General features: G+C 36.3%; 2 long non-coding RNA genes across 2 annotated transcripts; both read left to right on the plus strand.

Moving 5' to 3' along the window:
* The first annotated feature begins 455 nt into the window (after positions 1-455).
* Positions 456-4,318, plus strand: LOC114469715 (uncharacterized). The gene is made up of 3 exons (XR_003674797.1): positions 456-632; positions 2,543-3,035; positions 3,971-4,318. It is a non-coding gene; the product is annotated as an uncharacterized LOC114469715 (long non-coding RNA).
* Positions 4,319-4,942: 624 nt separating this feature from the next.
* LOC114469716 (uncharacterized) lies at positions 4,943-7,337 on the plus strand. The gene is made up of 3 exons (XR_003674798.1): positions 4,943-5,069; positions 6,834-7,093; positions 7,201-7,337. It is a non-coding gene; the product is annotated as an uncharacterized LOC114469716 (long non-coding RNA).
* Positions 7,338-17,168: the final 9,831 nt, after the last annotated feature.

Consider the following 17,168-nt stretch of genomic DNA (forward strand, 5'->3'; position numbering starts at 1 on the left):
TTTGATTGAAATTTTCTTCTTATTGAAATGTTTTCTTTTTTGATTGAATAATAAAGACACAAATGTACTACCCTGTACTACCTTCAATAAAAAATCTATATTTTGAATCAAAGAAATAAAGTGTTCAAATGCACTTATTTGGGTCTTAAATATTTATTTTGCATTTGAACACTTTTGTCTTTGAGCAAAATTATGGTAGTACCTTTGTGTTTTTATTGTTCAATGAAAAATGACTTTTTTAATGTAAATGTTTTTTTTTTAATGAATTAAAACATTTTGGGATTAAAATATATGTTTTTAAATTAAATAATAAGGACTAAAATCTACCTCCATAGTTATATCAGTACTCTTTACACCTCTGAAGGGAACTTTCTCAGGGCAGCGCTTCCTCCAGCTCCACCTTTGAATCGCGCTTACCGGATTCCGTAGCCCCGCCCCTTCGTCCGGAAGTGTTGTCCTCCAGAGCAGCTTCAGCTTCAGAGGCAGAGCTGCCCCAGTCACAGAGAAACACCGAGGCTCTTTGTAGCGCTTTTAAATGCTTCTGAGTCCGTGTCTGTGTGAATTCTCAGGCCTCTGTGGAGGAGCTTTATTATGCTCAGACCGTCCGGACTGTGGGAGCACCGTGTGAAGTGGTGAGTGAGTGATGTTTAATGTTGTAGCTACAGCTACATTAGCATCTGCCTGATGCTTGGAGCTAGCCTGCTTTAATTAAAGCTACTACCTGCTTTATTAATGACCACCTGTTTACAGTGTTTAGTTGTGACATGTTTGGGTTTGTCACCCACACTCGAACACAATATGACTCCAACATTAAAATATTAAGCAGCTAACAACTTATTATCAGATCTGTTACTGAAGAAATAAAATACACACTGTTTTCAGTGATAATAGACATGTATTTGTTAAATAAAGCAGGGGTTTTCAACCTTAGGGTCAGGAGACACTGGGAGGGGGGTCTCCAGTTGCTTATTTTTACTCTTTTTCCGCAAATACACCAAACTTGCCATATTTCAACCTATTGTCATCACTTTTTCTTGCCATGTTTTTGCTCCTTTTAATGCATTTTTGCTACATTACTCCCATTTCTGTCACTTCTCCATTAAATTTCAATGCCTCTCCTGCACATTTTTTTCACTTTCAAGACTCTCTAGGCACTTATAATCCCTTTCCATCTAATGTCACATATGTTGTTGAACCATTTTGTCACTTTTATCCTCTTTTCACCATATTTCATGCTCCCCCCTTCTATTTTTACTTTTTTTTTTTTTTTTTAACCAATTTAACCACATTCACAAATTGTGATGTCGATTATTTTCCAGTTTAACTAATTGTACAACTTTGAAATGACTATATACTATGTGGTAAATAATAATAAACTTCCTTAATAAGCTTATTACTACACCAAACTTGTCATATTTCAATCTATTTTCATCCCTTTTTCTTGTCATAGTTTTTGCTCTTTTTAATGCATTTTTTTTTTTTACATTACTCTCATTTTTTTCCCACTTCTCCATCACATTTCAATGCTTTCTCTGCTAATTTTCTACTTTTAATACTTTTTTTTGGCACTGTTAAACCATTTCACCTAATGTTGCATATGTTGTTGATCCATTATTGTCACTTTTAACCTCTTTTCGGCCATATTTCATGCATATTTTTTTTTTGCAAATTTATTCACATTCACAATTTGTCATACCCATCTGTCTGTTTTTGTCTACTCTAATTTGCAACTTTTAACCAATTTGTGTTTTTAAAAAACCTATTTCACCACCTTTTCCACCATGTTTGGACACTTTTAACGCATTCATTTAGCTCCACCTTAGCTAATATTAGAGAAAGTCTATGGAAAGTTTAAAAAAAAAAAAGAAAAAAAATCTTTGATGCCGGGGAAATAAATACATAGTTTACTTTTCTAACCTTTTTTTTTTTTTTACTTTTCGAGCTAAAGGTTAAAGTTTTCATTGCAAGCTCAAACAGATAGCTTGATTATGTTACACAATATAAATTATTTATGATGCTTGGTTGAGTGACTATGATATGATTTTCCTATTCTTCTCAGTGAGCGAGTCCTTTTGGTATGGAAGCTTATTGCATTCACTGAAGAAAAAAAAGTTTAGGTATTTCTGAATTGATGAGATAAAAATAATCAAATAAAAAAAAAAATGGCCCTGTTTTTCTGTTTTTATAGCAAATATTTTTTGGAACAATATTCAAAAAATATTTGCTATATAAACAGAAAAACAGGAACAAATCTTTGTATTTACTTATTTTTATCTCATCAACTCAGAAAAATTTATGGTAAAAATCTGAATCAGAAAAGTTTTATTTGCCAAGTAGAGTTTTTAAACAGTACGAGGAATGTGACTTGGTGGATGTTGTGGAAAAAACAAACCAGGTAATTGCCATTTTATATGAATTATTTGCTGATTTGTTCAATGCCCACAGCTTGAATATAATGCACTGAAATATACAGTGTCTCCAGAGACAATTTCACTGACTCCCTTGGTCCTCACTAATGAAATGTGCTTGTGGTTGTTTGCAGAGTTTCCTTGAATCATCTATATGGGCCATCTTCTCTCAAAAAATGGTAATCGCCTGAAAAACAGGAGCCACAAGCTGCAGCACAAGAAGAAGAAGAAGAGGAACTGCTTCCTGCAGGGTCCGTGCATGCTCTGCTTCATCGTTCACAGCAACAGCACCGGCCTCGACACCGACAGCGACCATTTTGGAGGGGCGCCGCCAACGGGTGCAGACACAACAGCATCACAGGCCTCAACGTTCCTGGCATCGGGGCAGCCGCTGCTTCCAAGCTCGCTGAGCGCTACGCCTCCTCGCTGTCGTCTCCAGAGGACCGCTCCCGGTTCCTGCTGTCGCCCAGGGAGCTCTCTGTGTGGGACGGACCAGGCAGGAGCCTGTTATCAGCCGTCCCAACCAAGCTCATCACACCCCCGGCCCTGTTCAGAAGCACTGGTGTGTCTGTGACGGTGCCCGTACTAGTGCCTGTACCTGGCTGCACCAGCGAGTACACGGAGATGGTGAGCACCATGTGATCATGTGATGGACAGTTAAAGGGTTATTTTGTTACATAAATGAAATAAAGTGTAAGTTTAAAATAACTCAGTCAAAAATCCCCTACAAACTGTCTGTGTTCAGGGGTTTCAAGGGTTCAAATTGTCAATATTGAACATTTAGTTTAATCTGGCAAATAATGGGCACGGCAAATCGTGAATTGATAAAGTGGTTAAATTGGCAAAATAAGCATGAAATCTGGTGAAAGCGGTTTTAAAAGTGACAATAATGGGTCAACATATGTGACATTAGGTGGAAAGTGGTGGAAAGGGTTTATAAGTGCTGATAATGTTTAGAAAGTGGAAAAAATGTGCAGAAAAGGCATTAAAATTTGATGGAGAAGTGTCAGAAATGGGAGTAATGTAGCAAAAATGCATTAAAAGAAGCAAAAATTTGGCAAGAAAAAGTGATGAAAATAGGTTAAAGGTTTGGTTGTAGTTGTAGAAAAGGGTAGAAATAAGCAAAAATGGCTGAAATTGTTTCAAAAAATATTCTTAGTTTCTTGATGGCATCTGGCGACCCTCAAATGGGATCTTGACCCCCAAGGTTGAGAACCCCTGCTTTAGAGCATCTGTGGAGTCGAAATTCAGAAACAATGAGAATCGTTGTTTATTTGTTAAATAATCAGTAGTAAATTCTCAGTTTCTCTAATTTGATGAAACTCCACAATATTTGCAGGGGCGCTCGCAGTTTTCCAGTTCTTCTATCACATTGATTTCAGTCATTTTTTAATTGCAAATTGTGAAAAAAAATCCCCAAAATGTCCTTTAAATCACTCAAACATTTGTCAGAAAATAAACATGGACGTGCCAACTGGGCACAATTATGTCTGAACTGCCATTTGTCTCATCATCGGTTTTAACTGCGTGTGTTGTGTGTGGTGTGTGTGTGTGTTTTGCAGGTGTGTAAGAGGAAGTGCTCAGAGGTGCAGAGGTGCACACCTTGTAAGCAGCCACGCTGTGCCTTTGCTGCTCCTGAGGAAGGGGGCGGGGCCGGAGTCTGGATCTAAACCCTGATCCCGACCACTGCCCCCTTCACCTCTGTCCACTTCATCCTCCACGTCCTCACCTCTCATCTTCATCATCCTCCTCCTCCTCACCTGCTGACGGCCTGCTGTGGTTTGGTCTTCAAGCAGACTTTACCCCAAAGTTCTGACTCGTCCCGTGCTGCCTGCACTACGACGAGTGTCAGGATAAAAGCTCAGACGCTGCTGATCACCTGAGTATCAACACCTGCCTTCCCTTCCACCCTCCTTCTTAAGGTCAGAATTAGTCTAAAAGGATTATGCTTATTTCCCCCCTTTCCCCACTTTTTTTCTATCTCTATTTTCTTCTTTTTTTTCTTTTTTCTCCTTTTTCTCTCTTTTCATTTTATCTTCTCTTCTTACCATTTCCCCCTTTTTTCTTCTATCCCTTTTTCTCTTTTTTCTCCCTTCTTTTTTCTCTTTCTTTTCTTTACTTTTATTATTTTCCTTTTTTTTTCTTTCTTCTTTTTTTCCTTTTTCTTTTCCTTTTTTGACTTCTTTCAATTTTTTAATTTTTCTTCTTTTTTTCTCTTTTTTTCATTATCCTCTTCCCCTCTCTTTTTGTCTTCTTTCCTTTTTTCCTTTCTTTTTTCATTTATTTGTCTTTTTTCCTTCTTTTTGTCTTTTTTTTTTAACGTTCTTTTTTTCCCTATCTTTTTTTCCCCTTTTCCTTTTTTTTCCTGTTTTTCTTTTCTTCTTTTTTCGTCTTTTTGGTCTTTTCTGATTCTGCTATCTTAAGTTGGGATATTGAGTGACGGATGTATAAATAATTAAAGGCACATGAATCATATATTTAAAGTTCAGTGTCAGATGTTTTTTTTAAAAGCATCACATGTTTCCTTGTTGCAGGGTACTGTCTAATCTGACAGTAAAGGAGCGCTTGGTCTTTGTGCCTCTCTGGTTTGTAAAATACTGGAGGGATCTCTGCTTAGACTTCCAGTTTTGGAAGCAAATCGACCTCAGTGGCCTACAGCAAGTAAGAGACTCAGGACCTCAAATGTCTTTCACATATTTATTGATATTGGAACTGTTTTATCTAAACCTGCAGGAGATGGTATGTTTTAAAAAAATAATAATCAGAAAAAGGTGTAGGCCTCTTGAATCAATAATCAAAGCTTAAAAAAAGTTAGAAAGTTTGTTTTGATTTCCCACTGGTTACACCATCTTTGTGACATTGTTTGGTGCATAGCATGTGGGATGTGGAGTCCGTAGACGAATGCATAGAATTGTTTTTACTTCATTCTAACTGTGATTTCTTGTGTTCAAAAAACTCCAAAAGTCAACCAAAGTTATGCCACATTATCAACATTCATGTCAGCATTTAGAACAAGGGCCAATCTGCGCATTAATGCAGGAAAAGAACAAAGGGTTTTTTTCTGTTTTAGGTGTTGTTTGTGTCATTCTTGTCATTTAGTGTGTTGTTGGTGTCATTTTGTGCTATTTTAGGGAGGTTTTGTGTGTATTTTTGTTGTTCTCTTGTGTATTTTTGTTGTTCTCTTGTGTATTTTTGTTGTCAAATTATTCTCGTTGGAGTTATTATTTTTCTTCTGCAACTCCTTTGTCCTAGAACTCCTCCTAGGCTATTAATGCAGCGCTAATGACATGTATAGTCATCTCATAGGGTCAATGTCAAGGATGTGCAGTTGACCTTTGGAGCCAAAATATCAAGGTCAAGATCGCATCAAGTGTCAAAAGCCAAAATTTTTCATATCTCTACGAATATTTATCGTACAAGTCGATGCTTACATTTATGAAAAGTTCATCTCAAGTGGAGTACTTTATTTAATAGGACCAAAGCGGTACGACCCTACCAGTAAAAATATGGTAGGGGTCAAAGTTCACGACGTCACTAAAAAATAAATACCATTTTCCCTATAACTTGACCCACTGGTACCATTGAACAACATTTCCTTTCAATGTGTGACCTTGACCATCATTCAAAGGTCAGTTGTCTGTTTTTCCTGCATTATTACTTTCAATTTAATTCGTAAAAAGAACAAACTTGTCAACAAATCGAGATACAGGTTGTCATTTTGCCATTTTTTTCAAATTGCCAAATACGTATTCGCCTTGTGAATACAGGTCTTGCCTAGTTTTGTTTTTTGCATTTGTTTTGTTTATTTTCCTACAATTTTGTGTTTTTTTGTTATTTGTGTTATGAGTCAGGTTGCGTAGGTTATTTGTGTTTTTTGTACTTATTTTTGTGAATTTTTTTTTTGTAATTTTGAAGTCATTTTGGCTCATATTTATTGTCCCTTTTGTGTTTTTGTTGTTGTTTTGTGTGTGTTTTGGAGTATCTTTATGTATTTTTTCCACTCTTGTCTCGAGCATTTTTCTACAATTAAAAAGTATTTATATTTTTTTTAAGTAATTTTGCGCGTTTATCTTGGGGTCCTTACAAAATTAGACCCAGGCTGCATGTGGCCCTCGGGCCACCAATTGCCAATGTCTGATCTACAGGACTCCACATCCCATAATGCAATGCAGCAAGCCTTTTTGTCAATGATAATAAGTGTTTACAGTGGAGATCAAAACTAACTTTTAAGCAGCAATTTCAACTTTATACATCTTTGATATATTGATTTCTGAGGCCTACACTACGTCTTTATCTGATTAATAATGATCCTCTCCAGCAGCTTTTTCGTTCTCTGGTTTAAAACTATGAACAGAAAATACACACATCACCTGTTTTACCAAAGTTTATGTTCATGGACTCATTTAGTCTCATCTTGTTTCTCAGGTAAACGATGATCTGCTTGTAAAAATCGCGTCTCGGAGGCAGAATGTGACGGAGATAAACATCTCTGACTGCAGAGGGGTCCATGACCACGGCGTGTCCTCGCTGGCCGTCGCACTGTCCCGGTCCTGCAGAAGTACACGGCCTACCGCTGCAAACAGCTGGGGGACATCTCACTGTCAGCGCTGGCCACACACTGCCCCCAGCTGGTGAAGGTTCACGTGGGCAACCAGGACAAACTGACGGACGGGGCACTGAAAAAGGTCAGGGTGGGATCTGAAGGCGTTCTCTTTGTTTATTTTACCTTTTCTTCTTCATTTATTGAGTGAATTTGTGGTTTATTTACTCAAATTCTATTTTCTCCACCCAGCTGGGAGAGCACTTGCAGTGAGCTGAAGGACATCCACCTGGGTCAGTGCTACGGTGTTTCTGATGACGGTATGATGGCGTTGGCTAAGGGATGCCCCAAACTACAAAGACTCTACCTACAGGAGAACAAAATGGTCAGTTTGGGTTTTTTAATTTCTTCGTTTGCGTTCGAATTGATGCTCCTTCAGAAATGTCTGTTTTATCATCTGGATTCTCTCTGAGTAAAATAACTTTAAGAGTATTATTGATGAATTTACTAGTGCGCTTTTCTATCAGCTGATCACTGGTTAATTGCTTGGAGATTCATTTTTTTTTAGACGATACCAGAGTCATGTTTGACTGGTTTTGGTCTCTTTGAATGGTTTTTTCTTGTTTGTTCACTATTCACTTTGGCTGGGATGAGATATTTGGAGATCTGAGGTATCTGAAAAATATGAAACCTCATCTCGTGACTCCGATTTGCCTCAATTTCCCAACTTTTGTTTCTTTCGTCTTCTGTTTAGATGACTCAACTGGCCAATAAACATGTCAAAATCGTACCATACATTCTAAATAGTGTTAACAGAGTCAACTACTGTTAATCATTTTATATTTATATGCTTCGGATGGCTTACGAAAGCTGGAAGGGTTACGCTGAAATCATTTGATATTTCATCGTTAGAAATCCAACATGTTTGTCTGCTACATTCAGCCACCCGTTTTACTGGAAAAATACCATGAAAATAATTTTGTGTTTCCAAAACATGTAAATGAAGGTTTAGTTTAGTTCAGATATATACTGTAGATATTTTAATTTTATTTTGCACAAAATCTGGCACAGCAGTGTAATTATGTAGTGTGAGATTAGGAATAACATTATGAGTGAATTTTGACACACTTGTCCATTTGCTACACTTCTTTCTAGACATTCAGCCACTCATTTTCCAGGTAAAAATAGCGAGGAAATGTGTGATATTGTCCGAAAAAAACGTGCACGTGAGGTATTAAAGTGTCATGCTGGGGCCTGATTTTAATTTCGGAATGTGAATTCTGTGTTTTCAGTGGGAAATTGGAAGATTGGAGTCCCTACTTGTCTTTTATAATTATCTTCTAAGGGAATTTTGAGGTGCTCTGTGACAATGGCCGTGTTGTAAATGTCATACTAACGTACTACTTATAGTAGCATACTACTCACACTAACGTACTACTCACGCTAACGTCCTACTCACACTAACGTACTACTCGCACTAACGTACTACTCACGCTAATGTACTACGCACACTAACGTACTACTACTGACGTACTACTCACGCTAACGTACTACTACTAACGTACTACTCACGCTAACGTACTACTACTACTATGTACTACTCACGCTAACGTACTACTCACACTAACGTACTACTACTGACGTACTACTCACGCTAACGTACTACTACTAACGTACTACTCACGCTAACGTACTACTCACGCTAACGTACTACTCACGCTAACGTACTACTCACGCTAACGTACTACTCACACTAACATACTACTCACGCTAACGTACTACTCACGCTAACGTACTACTCACGCTAACGTACTACTACTAACATACTACTCACACTAACGTACTACTCACACTAGCGTACTACTCATACTAAGTTTGATTGTTAAAATGAGTATGCAGTGCGTTCACATTAGAGAGTATGAAAAGGTTGAGTACACAAGAAATACCAGGTTGTATACTATATAGGGATGTTTTTTTAAGTATGCACGTTGGGCACACTAGTTATACTCAACTGTCCCATGATGCATTGCAAGCGGAATGTAAAATGGTCCTGGGACAAACATTCCCTTTTCAAAATAAAAGCATCTCTTTTTGTCTTCCATTATTTTTTTTAACCCTTTTGTAAATAGGGCTCTTATTTTTAAGTTAACAGGAAGTTTTGTCAGTAGCACGATGGCGGGCAATATGAAATCTCTGAAATGTCTTTTCCTTGACTTTTATGGATCAAATGAGCACACTTGGTCACTTTCTCACTTAAAATGTTTTCAGAACATTCAAAGGTGGATAATTTATGTGTTGTGTTTATCTGAAGGACAATAGTTTTCATATTTTCAAATCTTACATCATGGAGTGCATTTTAAAGCCCTGGATGCTTCATGACTTCATGAGGGTTAGAGACGTGTTTTCTAGATGTCATGAATGTGGCTTCTCTGTCTCTGTAGTTTAATAGTAGTAGTAATAATACACTGGCAGGTGTTGATATAAATGTTCTTGAAGAGAACAGGGTTTGTTGGGTAAAAGCAGGATGGTTGATTGAGTTTTGATTGGCTCCTCAGTCCCATTGAAAGTACTTCTTAATTATTTAAGGAATTAGTTGATTTTGGGCTATTTCAAGCTTTTAACTTAGTTTTAAACATCATTAAATTACAAAGATTTTTTGCAGGACTTTAACTGGGTTTTGACGTTCCTGATCTTAATTAAATCAAATACTTTTGGAATGATTTAGAGTAAAGACAACACTTAAAAAAAAAAAAAACACTATCTGATCAGGATTAATTAAAACACATTCCTAGACTATGTGGGAAACATTTTCCAGAAGAGATGAAGCTCTTAAAGCTGCAAATTCACATCACACAATGTGTTTTAAAAGTTCTCGTGTGTGTCAAGGCAGACATGCCACCAGCAGATGTCGCTGTCCTTTCACAATAAGAGGCTTCCTGCTCTGTTTGTCATGCGACAGGCTGCTGTATTTTCTTGCCTTTTATTCCATGTTTGCATTAAATATAACGAGTGTTACGACTGAGTCAAGCAGCATCAAACCTTTTCCTCATTCGTGTAATGGGATTACATTTTTCCCTCTAACATCTTCCCGTACCTAATGACTAACCACGACCTTGATGAATTAGTCCACTTAAAGTTGTTCAAAATACCTCAGTTTGTTAAAATGCCATCAATCAAGCTAATAGTATATGGAATTATCATTTAGCTTTAGGGAAGAGAATAATACTAGCGCTGATGGCAGTTCAGTAACAGCAGTATCAATCGCACACGCTCATTATTCAGCCATGGGAGCTTTGCACTTATTTTATCTTCCTGTCATTAGGGCTCAGAGTAATGGGCTCAGCTTGTATGGGAATTGTTATGTCTAGGTGCTCTGCATGTGCAGCCGAAAATTATCACCAGCATTGCCAGAAGTTACAATGACCCAGAATGCCCTTCTTCTTTCTGACAGGCAGAAATACTTCCTTAGAGTCTCTGTTTCAGCTTCAACTGCTTTTTATGCCAAGCTGCTGGACTCAAAACGCCACTCACTTTGTTCTTCTTGTTCTTTTTCTTGTGTACACTAGTTAAAATCACTACTCCTCTGTTATGCGTGAATGGATCGGGCTCAAATTTGGTATGTATAATTTATGGATGTGTAGGCATCGACGCTTGGAGCCCGATTTTTGATTTGGGGCCCCATATTAAAAAAAAACAAGTCGCTTTCTCATTTATTTGCAAGTCAAATATTACGACGGTTGATGGTACCGAATCATTGGCACATACAATATATAAATGGGGCCCATTACCCCGTACGTGTCACACGGGCGCCAGAGGGCCCCATTTTTCAAATGACTACTCATCCATTAGTTCTTGTTATATTGGAATGCAGTTTGGTATAAATACTCTATGAATGAGTTTGATGAGATGCTTGGAGCCATTTTTTTTAATGGGCCCACCCCCTATTTTTGGTTATTTCCAAATTTATGGGAACATAGCCATGTGATATATCGTTTCAAAGATAATTCAACGATTATGTCTCGCACAATTTGATGAGAGGCCCACCCCCCCTTTTTAGGCAATTTCCATTAAAGTTGTTTTCTCATTTATTTGTGAGTCAAATATTGCGACAGTTGGTGGTACCGAGTCATTGACACATACCAATATATGAATGAATGTCATTTGTTTTACTCTGTGGAATCGAGTCATTCCTCTGTATTCTCAGGAAAGTGGTACGTGCTATTTGGTGCAGACAATTTCCGTGGGCCCGGCTGTAGTTCATTAGAACTTGTTACTTTACACAGAAACATGGGAAATGCTCAGAGAAAGACAAATGTAGAAGGCAGAAATTGCTGTTAAAAAGTTTGTTCTGATCTCCACTGAAATGAAACAGCCGTTGCAGTGACGTCATGTCATGGAGAATACCTCAATGGGTGCAGGGGCGGCTAGAAAGGTTACCTTATTCAAAGTGAGAAATACCCAAAAAGTTTAAGAACCAGTGCCTTAAAGTTTAACAAAAATGGCAAAGAAACATGAAATCACAGTAAGAGTAAAGGAAAAAACACTTCTCTGTAGAAACATTTCCACTTTGGTGCCATTTTCTCATTCTTTTACGGCAAGGGTGTCAAACTATTTTTAGTTCAGGGGGCCAAATAAGGAGCAGCTCGATCTCAAGAGGGCCACAGATTTTATGCGGGAAAAAGAGTAATTGCAACATTATTGTGCCCTAGTTTACATTTCCTACATATACATAAAGTAATAAATATGCAAGAATCAACAATATCCAAGTAGTAAGTGACAGATATCAGTCCCAAAAGGGTCTTCACTTTAAATTTCCTAGATTTTCTGACCATTTTTCTTTAATTAAGGGAAATGTTGTGTAATCATTTGAGGAAAATAAAGGATTTTGTAATAATTTTGAGTTTTTTCAACAGTTTAACATTAAAAATGACTGAAACCATGTGATATAGCACCGGGAAAACTGTGAGCACCTGCAAATATTGTTGAGTTTCACGAAGGATTTTGACAGAATTTTAGGCCATTAACATGCCATTAAAATTTGGAGGGGATCTTGATCAATATACTGATTTTGGGACCTGTTTCAGAAACCTAAAAGTTTCTATCTCACATCATTGGCCATTGAAAAGACTTGGTTCTCATTATCCCACTGAGTTTATACAGATTGGATCAGAACTTGGCATTTCATTGCGATTAAAAAAATAAAATAAAAACGGGTTTGTTCCTACATTGTGACCTACTGTATGATTATTAATGAGGATATAAATTATTTCCAAGCCTTTTAAAGTTTGAATGATCAATGGTATAATCATTGCTGCAGATAAACTTACAATATTTAGCAAAGAGCAGCTTTGGAGCTTAGAAGAGGTTTGACTCTGAGTGCTTGTTTTTCTTTGGTACCAATAAAAAAAAAAAAGTCTTTAAATGACTGCCAAATGTTTGATTAATGAGTTATATTTGTAAAATCCAGCCCCTAAGAGTCTCCTCTCCTTAAATGTTCCCCTGTCGTTTCCTAATCCATCTCAGATGGAGACGATCCTTCATCACTGACTGTGATCTGTTCGACTCTCTCCTCCTCCTCCACGTCTGAAATTGAATAATGGATGTGTTGCGCCATGTTTTTGTGTGGTCTCCCTCTCACCCTCTCCATGTTCTTTCCATCTCTCTTTCATGTCATGTCATGGTTTCTGTTCCACGCTGCAGGGTTTGTGTTTCACTCATTCATGGCCGTATTAGGCTCCGTGGCTGGGAATGCTTTGCAGCTTCTCTGAATAACTCGTGGATCATTCCATGTCAATTTCTACAATGGCCCACGCACTTCGGTCTCAAAAATGAAATTAAAAAAAACAGAGGCAAGCTATAATGGCCTCATAAAGGGTTTTCAGTGAAATAATCCAAAGTTTGGGGTCCAAAATAAAATGACAGTTGCATATATAATTTTTTTTTTTATATCTCAAGAAAGAGGAATCTTTATACTAAAAAATAAAACAAAGATGAGTTTTTTTCAGAGATTTTTGTGCTATTTGTTTCAATTAATTTATTTCTTTAGTTTTTCAAAGTAATTTTTTCCTGTTTTCCGGAGTAATTTTTTCCTGTTTTTTGGAGTAATTTTTTTCTTTGTGCTAATTTTTTTCCCTGAGTTATCGAGATTACTTAGAAATACTTAAACTCGCTACCAGTATTTCAGCGGTCTCCTGATTGTATCTTGAGTGGCCACGTAGCAAATGCCTCATTTTATAATCCATGGAACACCATGCCATATACTGTCCAACTGATCCTGGAGAACGTGCCTATGTCCCGCTGATTTGAATTTGCTTAATTTCTGAACAAATCAAAGTCCTCATATGCCTGCGTATAGTCCATAGACTAATTATAATGCCATCAATATTATGGCTCAAAGATAGAATTATCTCCCAGTGTCTTAAACCAAGTTGAAAGTACATTTTTATCAAAATTCAAAATGCTGACCGTTTTTCCTCTCAGTTAAGAAAAACATGCATCTGTTGTTCAAATGCCCTCTAAGCTCGGAAAAAAATAGTCCAAAAAACAGGAAAAAATTACTCAGAAAAACAGAAGAAAAAAGTTCTGAAAAACTGAAAAAAAAGCCCAAAAAAACAAACAAAAAATAAATTTTCCAAAAAGCCTGATTTCTTTTTCTTTCTTTTTTTTTCAAGTGAATGCAATACGCTATCGTAATAGACCAATGAAAATAAAACAAAGTAAGTATTTTTTCAGATTTCAGGAGATTTTAGCCCAAGAACCAATGCATATATATAATTACCAGTAATCATTAGTGATGTGAACATGCATATGAAAAGAGTTTCATATGTGCTGTAGTTCCTTAGATATTGGAAGCTGAAAATAGAAGAAAAATAAGCCCACAAAATCAAACATATACCCCCCTCATTAAATTGTCTATATCTCAAAAAGTATTCATCCGATTACACTAAAAAATGACTGTGTGACTATTGAATAGTTGAGAAACAGTGGTAAAAATTTCTAAATATATGTGAGACAGAAGTGCAGGGATGTCCTGAAAATGACATGGAATGACCCCTGTGTAACTTAAGGAAGATATTTTACTATTATTGTTTTTAAAAAATCTATAGATGTTGTAATTTTCATCAGTTTTTATGGAGGTTTTACTAAAGATTTTGCTGTTTTTTTTTTTTTTTTTTTTGCCATAAATCAATCCCATCGGGTATTTGTTTTTAATCTGGCCGCTAATTATCTTTAATTCAATGCTTGTGCCTCTAATTATTTGTGTTTTAACGTTGACACGTTGACATTCATGCTCCCAGAGGTTGTTTGCTCCAGGCGATGGATAACTCCGCTTCTCTGCCCTGCTTCTTCTTCTTCTTCTTCTTCCTTCTTAAATCTAGGTCACATTCCTAGTTGGCATTCCTTCAGTTTTATTATTTCCAGAGCTGGACTCATTGCACTAGTTTTGTTTTTTTTGGCTTGTTTCAACGTTGTGGTGTGGTTTTTTTGCTTTTCTGAAATAATTCATATTCCTGTCTGCCATCATCCGACCACCTCGAAGGGCAGATTCTCAGAGAATAGTAAAGTTCCCGTTCCTCCTCATCTCAATTCATTTTGGCTGCAGGCACGGAGCGAGCTGTGGAATTTCCAACTACTGAGTTTTGTCAGTTTCGTTCAAACTGTGTTTGGAAGATGAATATGAGCTCTAAGCCTCTCCCTCTTTTCATTTCACTAACTGTGCTCATTATTTTCAATTAAAAAACTGGTGTGATCTGCAAAGATTTCTGCTGGGAAAACACTTTTTTTTTTGACTCTCGGGTCTAGTGAGGAGTTGTTATCAGCTCTCCTGTCCTAAAAATCAAACACAAGCGCTCTTCATTTCGCTGCAGTTGAATGGGAACGTTCTTCACTCACATGTTCAGACATAGTTTAGGGATTTAATTAATTTAAAAATGTAGATAGTAAATGACCAAACACAGATTACTGCATGCCCTCAGTCGAGGTGTTATAATTACCACTGTTGCCTGTACATCCAGAGCGTCTCTCTTTAACTTCTACTTATTTCGTTCTTTACGTTTAAAATAAATCCTCTCTGCTAAAAACCAACAAACAATCAAAAGTTTAGGGTTTCTAGTCCCACACATGCATGGAAGTCAATTTTTGTGATGTTCCAGGTTCTGAAAAAGTATAAAAAATTGAATTTACGATAATGTTTGGAAACATATTTGTTTCCACAACTGTTCTATTTTCTAAAACATAAAATAATCATTCAATCAACTGTCTTTATAGAGCATCTCTCTTACAAATTCAGTACAAAGTGCTTCACAAAATTTTGCTAAAGTGACTGAAAAAAGGTAAAAAGATAAAAAGAACACATGTAATTAATAAAAAATAATTTAAGATGACAAAATATGATACAATCAAAGATAAAAACAAAACAGAAAACAGAGGAATTTATAAAATATAAAAGAATAAAATTAGACTAAAAAACAAAAGTTTTTTTAAAAGTTAAAAAATAATAAAATAATAAAAATTAATATATTGAAATTGATTATTATGAATATCTAGATAAAGAAAATATCAATCTGATTTTTAAAGCATTTCCTAGCGCAGCTAAATGCTAAATTTGGGCAAATTAACAATTTGAAAGCCCCGCCCTCTGCTCTTATCCTCTTCCAACCTACAGTATTTAAGCCCCGCCCTCTGCTCTTATCCTCCTCCAACCTACAGTATTTTAAGCTTATATGAGCTACATTAACCTCGCTATTGTCTTCTGGAAATTATTTGACATACTGGCATACAAAATCAGAAATAATGAAAACAAACTATTAACTTAATAATTTATTCACATCATAAATGTTATTGTCTTAAATCTCACACATTATTGGAATTATTTTTTTTACAAATACGTCTGGAATAAGTTAAGAATTTTATATTTCAAATGTTTAGGATAAAAATCAGAAGTCAAATCTACTGCTAATGGCAGTGGATTTCATTTATTTCAGAGAGAGAGAAAACAGATATGATCATACTGTTGTACATACATATTATTTTTGCTTTTTAAAATGTATAAAAATAATTTTCATTCATTGAAAAAAAAACCCACTTTAGCTTCATATAATAGAAATAATAGCTTGATGGTTTTTAGATCGAGACTCAAATCATTCACAGAGAACATTCATCTTCTTAATTTTAATTACAATGTACTATATTTCCTTTACTCTGATTTCACTGCTTTTTAATAAATAGCTAAAACTCATAAAAAATAACTGTATTTAAGGGCAGCATCGACACATCATGTTAAATGAACAAACAAAAGTTGCAACACAAATAGGAAAAGTATCCAAATGGAGACTTTCCTTCTGGTTCTTTTCAACCCGTAACACAATAAACAGATTAAAAACAGAAAAACTATCAAATAAATGACTGTCATTTTTGTGAAATATGATTGAATTCCATAATTTCTTAAAAATGAATAAATCTCCTTTGAAATAAATGTCCAATTAAAAAAAATCTACCTTTATAGGAAGCTTTCTCCCTCATTATCACATCTGACTGATGAAGTTCTACTTCACTGCTCTTTTGAAGCGCTTCTGTACTGATCAATGTAACCAGGAAGTGTGTGTACGTGTGTGTGTTTGGGCCCCTCGCCGTTTGTCCTCATCCTAAAGAGTAATCGGATGCATTCATGACTTTAACTTGGACAGCTGGCTGCACTCAGTCTGCGTCGATACGCTCGTTCAGCCCCAGAAGAAGAAGAAGAAGACAAAAATAAACTTAAAAAGAGGAGAGAAGAAAGAGAGAAGTAGTAGTTTTAGGGTAAAGCTAGTGAAGTGCACCTTCAAAGGGATTCTTCACCTTGTGTAGGATGTTCTTTTCTATTCCAGTTACTCCAGGAAGGATTCTCAGCATCAACGTTATTTTACTAAAGCCCATCAATAACACAGGCTAAATTATATTTAGAAAAAGAGAAGAAATGTGTCGGTGCAGCACAGTATTAACCTTGGAGAAGGAAAACAAACGGGCCACGCACTTTAAAACTGGAGAGGCTTGTTCTGAACGTGATAGTGGGAGAAATGGTCCAGTAATGAGAGACTTCTGCTGCTAATACCAATCTTTCTTTTTGCAGATTTGAAATGAACAGCAGTTTCTTTTGCGCACTGTTCAACAACCTTTAGAGGAGAGTTTTGCAACCAGCTCTGCTTGCATCAAAATGTTGTTCTTTGAGGACTGTGATGATA

Source organism: Gouania willdenowi, chromosome 9 (assembly GCF_900634775.1).
Source record: "Gouania willdenowi chromosome 9, fGouWil2.1, whole genome shotgun sequence".
In the NCBI taxonomy this organism is placed as follows: Eukaryota; Metazoa; Chordata; class Actinopteri; order Blenniiformes; family Gobiesocidae; genus Gouania; species Gouania willdenowi.